Here is a 14,057-nt window from a genome sequence, read left to right as displayed (position 1 = left end):
GCCCGTGTGTCCGTGTGTCCGTGTGCCCGTGTGTCCGTGTGTCCGTGTGTCCGTGCCCGCCGCCGCCGCCGCCATGGGCGCCGCGTGTGCCGCGCTCCCCCCGCGTGTTCCATCACATGCGTGTGAACGTGCTCGGCGCTGTGCACCCGTCAGGTCACATCCATCACCCGCGGCCCGCGGCGCTCGCGTGTCCCGCCGCCCCTGCGCGGGGAGGGGGTGCCGGGGGGTCGCCGCCGCGCCCCAAAGGCCCCGGGGAGCATCGCTGGGGCCGGGACCTGCCTCCACCATCCCGCCTTGCTCCTCGCCTCCGTCCCGGCTCCATCCCGGCTCCATCTGGGAATCCACGGGCCGCGGCCGGGCGTCGGTGGCCCGGAGCCCTACGAGTGCCGCGGCACGTCCTGGCCCTCCGGAGCGGCTCCCGCTCCCCGCTCCCAGCAGAGCCGGTCCCAGCAGGACCGGGGCAGGAGTTACCCAACCCGTCTGCCTGCTCCTGCCGCTTTCCCAACCAGTTCCGAGCAGCGCCGGCTCTTCACGCCTTCAACCCTCTCAGAGCCCTTTCTACTTGGTCGTTTACATCATTTTGGTGTTTTTTTTCAGGGAATTGTAACTCTGTTTCAAAGGCAAGGGGGGGAGAAGCAACCAAAGCCAGAGCTGAGAAAATCCTGCTTCCAGACACCTTTTCCTGGAGGATCCAGTGTCACCGGATCCACCCTGAGTCTGTCCAGTGTTCCAGTCAAATGCCCACATCATGACCTGGTGCTTTTTAGGATTTGGACTCACTGATCCTTGTGGAACCCTTCCAACTCAGGATATTCCATTAATCCCTGTAGCTGCCCCTATGCTTCAACTCACCCTCTCATCCAGCTTTTTTTTTTCCCCCTAAAAACCCAAATTGTCTGTGGTTAAGTTGAAATTAAAGCAGCGTTTGAGCCTAAAAATAGCCGGGCACATCTGTCTGCCTTCCCCATCTGCTGCCGGCCCGGCTGCATGAAGGAAGCGACTGTTTGTGCAAAATGAGGGCTCTGTCTCATCCTTCTGTCCCGTAAAATCAGTTTATTCAGGGAGAATATTCCCCAAGACTCCACTGATTTGCCAGATAATGCCCTAGTCGGGAAAAGGCAGGAGGAGCCGGGCTCCACTCAACCTGTTCCTCTAAATAAAGTCGTTTTTTTTAAATTTGAAATGGGGTTTTTCAGCAGGTTTTGGAATTCCTTTCATGGAATAAAGCTCCAAATGGAAACCTTTTCGGGCTGTCCCAGCTGCTTCCCAGCTCTGTGTGGGCTTGTAATAATCTATCAGCATTTAATGCCACATTCCTTAGGAAAAGGAAGCGGCTGATTGCAGGGATTGAAGCTACAACCGGCTCTAATTCCTCTAATGTGATTCCTTAAGGACGAGTGGTGCAGTAATGACAATGTTGGATGTGAGGAAGGGCCATGCCCAGTGGCTGAAGCAGGGATGGCGCATCCTGGAGTCCTGGGACCAACCTGCCCCACAGCCCAGGGCAAAGCCCTCCGGAGCACGCTGCTCCTGGGGACCCCCAGGAGAGCTTGGGAAACCTGGCGAGGGTCATATCCCACTTCTACAGTGGGGAAACTGAGGCACGAGCAGGGATGGGGATAGAGGAACTGGGCACATCCAAGCATGGAGCAACCGGGATGATCCTGGGGCTGGAGCTGCTCCAGGAGAGGCATGAACTCATCTGGGATCACCTGCCCCGTGATTCATCACTCCGTCGCTGCTCCACATAGTTTCCAGTGAGGGCTCATTGGACAGGGCCATGGAGACACACGTCCCCACGAACCCATCGGCAGCGGGGTGACACCGGTGACCAGTTATTGACTCTGCCCTGTCACCCAACACACTGGAAACCTGGAGCTGGGCCGGACCCAGCCCTCGCACGGGGCCAGGAATAGAAAACCGGTCGGAGAACTTTTCTTTCTTCGGCAGCCGCAGGACGAGCGCGTGACCTTGGGCTGAGCCGGGTGAAACAGCCCTTCCCCAGCTCTGCAGAGAGGGAGGGGATTCGCCCGTCCCAAACTGCACCATGGAGGGGGAGGAAGGGGGAGGGTTATGCCCTGTCCGTGCTGGGGGTGGTGGGAATCCATCCATCCATCCTACTGCTGCTTCTCTGCAGGTCTGACAACCCTGGAGCGACTCCCAGCCCAAACCTCCAGCTGCACCCACGGTCACTCCCCACATCCAGCCCTCCCCAGAACAGCTGCAGGGATTTCCCTGGGGGTCAGAGTGGGTGTCCCTGGGCTGGGCTGCCCCAGTTCCTGCAGCCTGGATTCCCACCTCACACACCAGGCTAATCTCCATGGAACGGACGGAAAAGGGGAGATTAAATTAGATTAGCTGGAGCCGCCTAATTTTAGCGTCCTCACGTGTCACCAGCACACTGCTCTGGCTCTTCCCTCGCTCCCCCAACCCTGCACCACCCTCAAAGCCACTGGGGCCACCATCCAGGAGGAATCCAAAGGGGGTTTGGCCAGGAAGTGGCACCCGGCAATGGGTGTAAGTGGGTGATGTGTGAGTGGGCACAGGGGTCACTGGACCTCTGCCAAGGGAGGACTGGGGGTGATGGTCACCCCCCACTGGTGATGGCCATCCTTGACTGGTGATGGCCATCCTGGACTGCTGGTCACCCTTCACTGGCAGTGGTCCCTCTCTGATGGCAGTGGTCACCCTCCACTGGTGGTGGCCAACCTCCACTGGTGGTGGTCACCCTTGATCTTGGGATCATCTCCATCCCTGAGCAACCTCTTCTGCCCAGGAGGATTTTCTGGTGGGACCCTCAACACTGGCACGTCCTGTTTTCCCCCTCCATGCCCAGCTCCCACCCTGCCTGCCCTGCTGCCTCCTCCCAAATCACTGCGCCACAAGGATGACGTTGGCCTGCCCAGACCTCCCTCGGGGCAATGTCAGCTTGTTCCGCTGTCAGAGCCCGCCAGCTCCATCAAATATCTCCTGGCCCAAGAGGACATCAGATTCCTCATGGGACCAGCACGGAGAGCCCCAGGATCAGTCCTGTGACACCACGGGGAGAGGTGTTTGGCCCCGCACCATCCCCAACATTCCAGCAAGGTCCCCAATGTCCCAGTTTAGTCCCCAAACCCTGGAGAGGATGTCAGAGCTGGCAGGAGCTCTGGCAGGAGGGATGGTGTCCCCAAAAACCAGCATGGCCAAATGCAGGGAAAGCTAAGGCCCATCCCGTATCCCAGAAGGGCTGTGTCAGGTGCCACAAAGCCTGGCACAGCTCCAAGGTCAAAAGTCCCAGTCAGGACACAGGACCCTGAGTCACTCCACCCGGGGATGAGCAACTCCCGCGTGCGGCACTTTCCCAATCGCGGCGGAAAGGGGAGGTTTCTCCTGCATCCCTGGGGCACTTTCCATGGCCACCACCATGTCCCACGGCATGGGACACACCACGTCCCTGGTGCCACCAAACCAGAGCGGGACCGGGCAGGGGATGCTCGGTGCCAGGGGGTTTTTCCTTGCTTCCTCCATGGGATACCTCATCCTTCCTCCTGGCACTCCGGGTGTGAGCAAGCTGCTCCCCAGGGGTCCCATCCCTGTGCCGGGAGGGGGAGAACCCTGCCACCACCACAGGATGGCCCCGTGTCACGGCCACATCCAGCCTGCGCCGACTCCTGCGAAATCCTTCCCACCCAGCACGGACGATCAGAGGAAATAACCCAGAACTCAGGTTGAAGGAAGTCCCAAGTGCGAGGCTGTGGCAGGATCCCACCCTGCAGCCCTGTGGTGTCCTGGGAGAGCCACTGCGCAGCAGGGACAGCGGCCACATCGCCACAGCAGAGCCACGTGCGGGGGGATGTGACTCCCAGCCCATCCCTGGAGTCTGGGTGAGGCGCTGGGAAGAGCCAGCGAGGGAGTGAGAGGCTGGGAACCCACCTCCTGCCTCTCCAAAACCCCAGCTGAAAGCCATGGCACTGCTGGTGGGCAGGGAAGGACTGAATCCTCTGATCCCCCAAGTCCAGAGCGATCCCTGAGCCCAGCCTGGAGCTCTCTCCAGGATACACGAGCAGAGCTGGGCTCTCCTGGGACCCTTGCTCACCACAGGCAGCATCTCCCTCTCTCCCTGCTGGGATGATAATGGCTCAAAGTTCACCATCAAATATGTTTCCATCAATTCACTCCGGCAGGCAGAAAGACACCCCAAATATTACGTCCTGTCTTGCTCCAACATCACCTCACCTGGCTCAGAGCTGGAGCTTTGGGAAATAGCTCCCCTCCACTCTCCCATCAGTTATTCCCCAGCATCCATCCCATGATCTCTTGGCACCCACAGTTGCTCCCCTTCCACTCCCATCCCTTTGTGCTGCATCCGTTACAGCTCCTTATCCAGGTACAAGGAGCATAAACCCCCCAGAATCCCAAATCCAGGGAGAAAATCCCCTTACCTGGGTGAAGACTTCATTGTCCATCCCGTTCTCCGCGTGCATGGACGTCATCCTTGGAGCATCCGTGGTCTGCCAGGACTGGGAGCTCGCCGTGCCGAGCCGGGTCTGGGAGAGCTTTATCACCTCTGATCCCCGCGGAGGAAGGCCCTGCGTGCCAGCGCCGAGGTCATTGGCTGGGCACCGCGGATGGGGATGGGATTGGAACGGCACCGGCGTAATCCCGGAGCTGTGGGATGAGGCTGACGGAGCTGTCTGGGATGAGATGCTCTGTGGCAGGTTTGGGCTCCTCCTGCCCTGCACCAGCCCCCCCACGGAGCATCCCTGTGTGCCGAACCCCTTGGCATGGAAACAAGGAAGGGCTGGATCACGGATCAGCCCACGGGTGACCCCGCATCGCTCTGTCCCCGTGGGGGGTGACCTCGCCTGCCCCCAGCCCAAATTTCAGTGCAGAGAGTTTTACAATGAATCCTCTCTCCTTTTTCCTGGGAGAGGGGAAATAAAATGGGGAAACGCCTGCTGGGGTGGGCTGGGTGTGTCCAGAGGGGCTGGAAGTCCTGGGAACACATCATGCGTGTGCACGTGTGTGCTGCGTGTGAGCGCACACGTGGCACAGGGACACGTGGCCCCCCGCATGGATCTGACCCAGCAAAGGGCTTAATGGGATCTGTGGCATCTGCCACGGCAGCAGCAGCTGCTCCTTCACTCAGGTAGAGCTTTGGGAGTCCTAGAGAATCCCAAAAAATGCAGATGGGGGATAAAAGAAGGGGAAAAGAGCTGCCTGGCTCCTCCCCCACCCTGTGGCTCCGTGGCTCCCGTGGGTCCATCCCTACGTGACCATGGACACGCAGGGCCCTCTCCTGCCACTGAAGAGGAGCTGCCAGGCAAAGAGGTTTAAGGTTGATGTATTTATTAATTCTATCAGAGATTATCCAGCTCGGAGGGCTCAGCAGCACCAGCAGCCAGTGCTGGAGGGTTACCCGGGACAGGAAAGGCAGGAATTGCTGTCAGGGATGAGGCAGATGGAGCTGCAGCCCCAGGTTGCCCCATCACAGGCAGGGATGGGTTTGAGATAAGAGGCAAGGCTCGGATTTGGGGGCTCTGGGTTGGGCTCAGGCACCGCCTGGCTGGGCTGAATGTTAAACCCAGCCCTAAATCTTAGTCTGGGCACTGAGCTCAGCCCTGGCCCTTGGTCAGGTGCTGCACGGGCTGGGAGGGGCGAGACAGAGCTGAGCCCTGGCCCCAGCTCCATCCCTGTCCTCATCCCCACCCCTATCCCTATCGTCATCCCTGTCTCAGTCCTATTCCCATCCCCATCCCATCCCTGTCTGCATCCTGGTCCTGTCCCTATCCCATTCCTGTCCCTATCCCATCCCTGTTCCAATCCCATTCCCATTCCCTTCCCTTCCCTGTCCTCTTCTCCATCCCCATCCCCATCTCAATCCTGTCCCCATCCCCACCCCTGCCACCATCCCTGTCTTGGTCCCTATCCCTGTCTCATCCCCATCCTACCCCCATCCCATCCCTGTCCTCATCCCATTCCCATCCTCTTCTCCATCCCTGTCACCATCTCCATCCTCATCCTTGTCTCTGTCCTCATCCTCATCCCTGTCCCCATCCTTGCCTTAGTTCCATCTCATCCCCGTCCTGTTCGTGTTCCCATCCCCATCCCTGACACCATCCCTGTCCACATCCTGTTCCCTGTCTCTATCCCATATCACTGTCCTCATCCCTGTTCCTGTTCTCATCCCTATCCCCATCTCCATCCTGGTTCCTGTCCCTATCCTGTTCTTATCCCATCCCCATCCCTGTCACCACCCCTGTCCTGATCCCTGTCCCATCCCCATCCTCATCCCTGTCCCTGTCTTCATCCTCATCCCTGTCCCCATGCCTGCCTTGGTTCCATCTCATCCCCATTCCCCTTCCCATCCCTGTCCAAATCTCTGTGCTGATCCCTGTCCCCATCTCATCCCCATCCCCATCTCCATCCCTGTCCCCATCCTGTTTCCTGTCCTCATCTCATCCCCATCCCCTTTCCCCTCCCAACCCAAGCCCCACCCTTGTCCCCGTCCCTACCCGTCCCCATCCCATCCCATCCCATCCCAGGACTCATCCGGACCCCAGGACACGCAGCCCCGGCTCCCCCCCAGCTGCCCCCCACCCACCTGCCTCGTGCGGGGGGTTTGGCAGCGCCTTCATCCAGCGGAAACTTCTTTTATCTCCAAAAATTCCTCTGCGCTCCGACGGGGAAAACTCCGGCTGCTCCAGGCTGGGATCCTCCCTCCGCCGCCCACGGCTCGTACAAAGGCTCCTTCACCCGGGAAGGACAGAGCCACCTTTGTTATCCCGCTCCGACCGCGGCCGGGAGCAGCACCGGCTCCGCCATCCACCTCTCGGGAATCTCCAGGATCGGGAAAATCAGCGAACCGCGAGCACTGGGTGGTGGGAGATGTGGAGTGGGGGCATCGCTGCGTGTCCCAGATTTGCTCCCTCCCACCAATCCCAGCAGGATTTTAGTTATTATTTTGATTTAACCGAGCCAGGATTGTTTAGGATCCCACCGGAATAATGGGTGGGGTCGAAGGGATCCAAGGGATGCTGAGCCCCACAGCCCGGCCGTCCCTGCTGGAATCCTCACCGCGCTCATAAATCCTATTGTCTCTCCCGCCTCATGGATAATCCCGGCACGGCAGGGGCGAGACCTGCCCCTTCCCAGCGTGGGACTCCCGGGAATCTCGGTGGGTGGCCGGGGACAATCCCCACCTCCCGGTGCCCCACCCCCTGCCTCTCCTTACAAAGGGGGGATAAATAATCCCTTTATAAGGAGGGGATGGAGGAGCGGTTGGCCGGGATGCAGCAGGTTGGGATGCAGCAGGATGGCGATTTCCCCGGGATGTTCCCCAGCCCCCTGGGCGTCGCACTGGGAACCCACCCACCTGCACATCCCACAGCATCAACCCCGGGGCTGGATACAAACGCAGCCTCCGGATTTCCCTCTCAAATATTCCTTCAAATTTCTGCGTGAGCTGGGAAAGCTCAGCAGGACAGATCTCTCCCTCCCACCGGGATATTTGAAAAAGACAAGGTACTTGGGATATGGGGATCCTGATGTCACCCACAGCATCAATGGCAGCATGAGAGAGGATTTCATGGCTTTAATGGCAGGATAAAAGCTTTCCAGGAGCCTTCCTGTCCATATGGATACTCTCTCTCCCGCATTTCCCAACACTGGCATCTTACAAACCCACCCCCAGGCCTCTGGAACCCACTGGAAGTGGGATGGGGGTCCCAATGCCAAGCCAGGCTCGACCCTTGGAGAGCTCAGGGACCAGGTTGTGAATGATGCCAGGAAATGCAGGGTGCAGCTTCCCAGGAGAGTGAGTGTCTTGGGATATGTTTGGCAGCACAAGGAGGAGGCTGGATACGTGGAAGTGGCCGGAGGTGATGCCACGGCTCCATAAACCCCCTCAGAGTGTTTTATTCCCATTCTCTGCACCCCTGGCTGGGATCTGGGCACCGCAGAGCCGGCACAAGGCCGGCGGCTCTGGCACGGACCGGCCACTTCCTAGACATCTGGGACCATGCCAGGAAAGATTGAGGTTTAATCCTGTGCCAACAGCTGCCCCAGGCCCAGATCAGCCCTGGCACTGTCCCCCTTCCCTGACCTTCCCACCCTAATCCACCCCCTGTAACTGGACACCAATGGGTTGTTTTTCCAGTCTTGTGACACTGGGAAATGTCAGATCCCAACAGCCCCGGGGTGGGTGGGATGGGGTGACACCAAAGGGGTGGAGACACCTGGATTTGGGCACCGTTCTGGGATGGGGCACTGGGACCTGGCTCCTGCTCTGGCCACGCTCAGAGACAGAAAATGAGAGGCATAACTGAGCCTGAAAGTTTGGAAAGCAGCATTCCTGGGGGCTCAAACCACCCCCAGACTGCTGGGACGCTGTTTTACAGGAATTCAGCCCTTCCCAAGCTCCTGTTCCTAAGTGTGACTCCTCATAACTCTGACTCCTGATAATTTTGCCCCCTAAAAAGCATGAGCTGTATAAAATGAGGTTCCTAATAATTCTGACCCTTAGTAACTATGATCCCTAAAAAACATGGTCCTTAATAACCCTTACCCCTAATAACTGTGATCCCTGAAAAATGAGGTCCCTAATAATGGTGAACCCTAATTACCCTGACCCCTCATAACTGTGACCCCTAAAAAAAAAATCCCTAAAAAATGTGGTCCCTAATAACTGTGACCCCTAAAAAGCACGGTCCTTAAAAACTATGACCCTTAATAAACTGTGGTTCCTAATAACCATAACCACTAATAACCCTGATCCCTTAAAATCACAGTCTCTAATCACTGTGACCCTTAACAACCCCAAACCCTAATAACTGTGATCCCCAATAACTATCACCCCTAAAACCCATGGTCCTTCATAACTGTGACCCCTAGAAATGAGCCCTAAAAGACATGGTCCCTAATAATAGTGATCCCTAAAAACAGTGAGCCCTAAAACCCATGGTCCCTAACAACTAGGAGCCCTAATAACTGTGACCTCTAATAGCCCCAAAACCTAATAACTGTGACCTCTAAAAAATGTGGTCCCTAATAACCGTGGTCCCTAATAACTGTGACCCCTAAAAAAAATGACCCCTAAAAAATGTGGTCCCTAATAACCCTGGCCCCCAAATTACTGTGACCCCTAAAGAATTGGGTCCCTCATAGCCATGACCCCCAATAATCCTGATCCCAAATAACTGTGACTCCCCATTCCTTTCCCCCCAGTTCCACTTGTTCCCCCTTGGGGCACATCCCCTGCAAACCCCATTTCCAGCAGGCCCTTTTCCATCTCCTGCTCCTGACTTTTCCCCTCAATATTTAATCTTCATCCATCCAACCTGGAGCATTTCCCAGCTTTTCTGGACACAGAGAAGGAGCAAACCCCAACTGGGGAGATTCAACCCTCCCAGTTCCCTCTGGATGCTCCCACAGGTGAATCCAGGTGAGCACCGGGGCACAGACCCATTTTGGGGTGACTTCACACCTTGGATCAATTTGTCAGATCTTGAAATTATGCCCAGATTGGGGCAGGAATAATGGGATTATCCAGAGCCGGCTGTGGGATAGGGAAGCTCATTAAAGAGCATTAAAGAGGGGGAAATTGGGTTTTTTCAGGTTCTAGTTAAAACCTCAATTAACTTCCAGGTGCCTCGGAGGCTCATTTTGTGGCCATTAAGGGGGTTCTTTACAATTTGCTTCCCACCTTTGCTCTTCCTACGGACACAGAATAAATTTCCAGGATCCTGGAACAGCTGGGAATGTCCCTCAGGTGCTTCCAGGTTTGGGGAAACTGAGGCACAGCAGCCCCAACCCTCCATGGGGGAACACGTCCATGCCCCCCCCACCCCCACAGAGCACCCACTCCTCTCTGGAGCCCTCAAATCCCCCAGAAAAGCAGGATGAGTCCCCTTGGAGGGCTTTTCCCCATGAAAACACCAGAGGGGAGGGGGAATCCATCCCAGTGGTGGGACTGGGGTGAGATTCCCTCCACAGTGAATAACCCAGGGTGACCTGGCTTCAGTTTTGGGGGGAAAAGGGGAGATTTTCCCTTTTTTTTTTTTTTTTTCCAGCCTCCCTCAGTTTTCCAGCACGGCAGGGACTAACACTGCCATCTACCGAGCCAGCCCTCGTGTTATTAATCCTCATAGTTCTCTTCTCCCCACCCAAAAGCGCTTCCCACATCTCTGGGGACACACGAGGCCTCTCAAACCGACCCATCTCTCCCTGTGGAGTGAATCCCAGTGCCCATCTCTGCACAGTCCCCCAGTGTCCCCCAGGATGATTTGGGGTGCCTTTTTGGGATCAGGATGGTTTTGGGGTGCCTTTCTGGGGTCGGGGCTCTGTGGCTCCCAGGCTGGGAGGGGGAGTGGAGAAGAGGTGCAGGCAGAGCACCCCCTGCCCCGCCCTGTGCCCCTCATCAGGCCCAGATGAGCCCCACCTGAGCCTCGCTGGCCTCGGGGCTATTTAAGGCTCCTGGTTTTGGTCACTTTCCCCCATTTTGGGTGTCAGCTTGCGAGGTGCGGCATCGGTCCCTTCCCAGGATGGGGGAGCCCGGTGGAGCTGAGGAGGGGCTGGAGGGGGTCCCTGAGCCCTCAGGGGTCCCTCAACCCTCAGAGGTCCCTCAGTCCTTGGAGATCTCGCAGCCCGTGGAGGTCCCTGATCCCTCAGAGGTCCCTGATCCCTCAGGGGTCCTACTGCCCATGGGGGTCCCTCATCCCCCGGGGGTCCTGCAGCCCACGCCGCCCCCCGAGGTGCTGGAGGAGGTGCTGAGCCGGCAGTTCGGGCCCCTGCCCCGCTCTGCCCCCATCGCCCGCCTGCGCCGGGGGGCCCGGGGCGAGTACGAGCCCACCGGCGACCTGGCCGAGGTGCTGGAGCGGCGGCAGGCGGCCAACGCCAAGGAGAGAGAGAGGGTGAGGGACCCCAGGACCCCGCTGGCCCCCCCAGGATCGCACCCCGGGGGGCTGGGGGCTGTGTCCCACCGTGGTGGGAGCCCCAGGGCTGCTCGAGCGGGGGGCACCGGCAGTGACCCCCCGGGGGTGTCAGCGAGGGGCTGGGGGGGATTTGCATTTGGGGAGGGGGGCAGGTTTGATCCTGAGGGACCCCAGTTACATTTTAGGAGGGCCCAGTTTGCTCCTGCAGGGGCCCTGGCTTAATCCTGGGGGGGCTCCAGTTAAATTTTGGGAGGGCTGAGTTTGGTTCTGAGGAACCCATCTTAATCCGGAGGGGGGTGTGGGGGGTGGGAGGGCTGTTAAATTTTAGGAGGGTCTGGTTTCATCCACGGGTGGTCAGTTCAATTTTAGGAGGACTCAGTTTAATCTGAGTGGCCCAGTTTGATCCTGGAGGGGTCGGTTTAATCCCAGAAGGCTCAGTTTAGTTTGGGGGTGCAGGGGATTAGTTTAATGCTGGGGAGCCTGGTTTAATCCTGGAGGGGTCCCAGTTTATTTGTGTGGGACCTGGTTTAATTCTAGGAGGGCACAGTTTAATTCTGGTGAGCCCGGGTAAATCCAGGACCCAGTTTAATCCTGGGGGTGGGAAGCAGTTTAATTCTAAAAGGGCCCCAGTTAAATTCTGAGGTCCCAGTTTAATTTCAGGAGGGCCAGGTTGAATTCTGGTGAGCACAGTTTAATCCTGTAGAGGACCTAGTTTAATCTTGGGGACCCCAGATCAGCTCTAGGAGAGCCCAGTTTGAAGGCAGCAGTGTAATCCCGGAGACCCCAGTTTAAATCTAGTGGAGCCCAGTTCAGTCATGGAAGGGGCAAGTTTAATGTTGGGGTCCCAGTTTAATTCTAGGAGGCCCTAGTTTAATCCTGGCATTTAATTCTGGGAGGACCCAGTTTAATCCTGTGGGGAGGCATAGTTCAATCTTGGGGAACCCAGTTTAATTCTAGAAAGGCCCCAGTTTATTGCTGGGGACCCCAGTTTAATTCTAGAGGGATCAAGTGTAATTCTAGTGAACCCAGTTTAATCCTGTAAGGGCTACAGTTTAATCTTAAAGACTCCAGTTTAACTCTAGGAGGGCTCAGTTCAATCCTGAAGGGCCCCAGTTAAATCTTGGGGAGCCAAGTTTAATTCTGTGAGAGCCCCACTTTGATTCCAGAGAGTCCAGTTCGATCATGAAGTTTAATTCTGGTTTAATTCTTGGTTGAATTGTGGAGGGACCCCAATTTAGTTCTGGGGTGTCGGGTTCAACCCTGTTGAACCCGGTCAAATCCCGTGAGGGTCCCAGTCTAATCTTGGGCTTCAGAGCTTAACCCCGGGGGGTCCTGGCCTAACTCAGGGGTCCTGGTGCACCCCAGGGGTGACCCCTCGGTCTCTCACTGGGTCCCCCTTGGGGGTCCCTCTGTCCCCCAGATCCGGAACCTGAACAGCGGCTTCTCCCGGCTCCGGACATTGGTGCCGCTGGTGCCGCGGGACCGCAGGCCCAGCAAGGCCGACACGCTGCGGGCGGCGGCCCAGTACATCCAACTGCTGAGGGGAGTGCTCAGGGACTGCCAGGTGGGCACCCCAAAACTCACCCCAAATCCCCCAGTACATCAGCTGCTGAGGGGAGTGCTGAGGGACTGCCAGGTGGACCCCAAAACTGACCCCAAATCCCCCAGTACATCTGCCTACTCAGGGGAGTGCTCAGGGACTACCAGGTAGGCCCCAAAACTGACCCCAAACCCTCCAGTACATCCAACTGCTGAGGGACTGCCAGGTGGGCACCCCAAACTGACCCCAAACCCCCCAGTACATCCCAGTACTGATGGACTGCCAGGTGGGCCCCAAAACTGACTTTGTATCCCCGAACTCTCCCATAACATGGGCGTTTGGAGGGGCTGGTGAGGGTTTTCTTGGCATTTTTCAGCTTGGAATTAGTAACTCAGTTTATTTTTAAGTTGTTGGGGGGCACCCCCATCTCTGGGGACCCCAAAACTGACCCCTGACCTTCAGCCCATCCCTAAAATGTGGGGTTTGATGGGGGGGTTGATGGGGATTTGCTTCTTAATTATCAGGTTGGTATTAATTTAATATTTAAAAATAAATTGAGTCTTAACAAGTGGGACACCCCAAAACTGACCCCCAAGCCCCCTATAATGTGAGGTTTGGGGAGATGATGGGGATTTTCCTGCTTGAAGTTTTTGAGGTTGGAATTAAGTTAATAATTAAAATTAATTGAATTATTATTGGGAGGTGGGTTGTTGTTATTGGGGGAGATCTGCTGTTTTTCCAAGGGGGGAAATTTTAATATATTTTTAAATATTTTGATATATTTTTTTAACTCCCCTTTTCCCAGCAGCTCGATGCTGATGCTGAGCAGCAGTTGGGGGACACTGGGGGGGTCCCACCGGGGGGGGCCACCTGAGACCCGGCCTGGCAGTGCCCCCCCATGCCCGTGGGGACCCTCTGTCCTGCCCCCCTGCCCTGGGGCACTGCAGGAGAGCAGGGGGACGGTGAGTGGGGGTACCCTGGGAGGGTGGGGGGACACCTGAGGGGGACAGAGCCCCTTGGGGGGCACCTGGGGGCATGGGCAGGGGGGCACCTGGTTTATACCGACATAAACAGGGGGGGCTTCAAAGCACCTTTTACCCCAAAATATTCCAAAGGTGCGAAAAAATCTTTTTCCTTTTTTCTTTTTTTTTTTAAGGCTTTTCCTGCCATCCCCAAAATTCCGGGGGGGCCCGTGGGAGACCCCCCCTACGGCCACGTTCAAGGCTCCAGACCCCATTCCTGGGGTCGCACTCCTGTCCCAGAGCCCTGCACCCCATGAAACCAGCACCCCAAAAGTGGGGGTGCGGGGGGAGGGGTCCATCACCCCTAAAACGCGGGGGGTGAGGGGGGTAGAGCTGTAATTAATTGCTCTATGAAATTGTAATTAGTAATTAGCTGCCCCTCCCCCCCAGGTGAGGGCTGATTAATGATCATTAATATAAATCCCAATTAATTGCATAATAAAAGGATGTCGCGGGGTGCCGGCGCTGTTTTGGGGGCTTCCCCCCTTGTTTATTTGCAGTGATTGGGTTCTCGGGGGGGCCCGGGGGGAGGGCGGGGCGGGGGGAGGTGCGGGGACACGCGTGGTGTGTCGGGGGGGGGGG

General features: G+C 57.1%; 1 long non-coding RNA gene across 2 annotated transcripts; it reads left to right on the top strand.

Annotated features, from left to right (window-relative positions):
- The first annotated feature begins 10,814 nt into the window (after window positions 1-10,814).
- LOC113962564 lies at window positions 10,815-13,317 on the top strand. 2 transcript variants are annotated; one of them, XR_003532575.1, is made up of 3 exons: window positions 10,815-10,892; window positions 12,334-12,477; window positions 13,259-13,317. It is a non-coding gene; the product is annotated as an uncharacterized LOC113962564 (long non-coding RNA). The 2 variants fall into 2 exon arrangements; XR_003532574.1 differs by lacking the exon at window positions 10,815-10,892 and adding an exon at window positions 12,009-12,100.
- Window positions 13,318-14,057: the final 740 nt, after the last annotated feature.

Source organism: Neopelma chrysocephalum, unplaced genomic scaffold (assembly GCF_003984885.1).
Source record: "Neopelma chrysocephalum unplaced genomic scaffold, ASM398488v2 Primary Assembly neopelma1_182672, whole genome shotgun sequence".
NCBI classification, from domain to species: domain Eukaryota; kingdom Metazoa; phylum Chordata; class Aves; order Passeriformes; family Pipridae; genus Neopelma; species Neopelma chrysocephalum.
The sequence above is the reverse complement of the archived record's forward strand: the minus strand, read 5'-3'. Positions and strand labels throughout refer to the sequence as shown.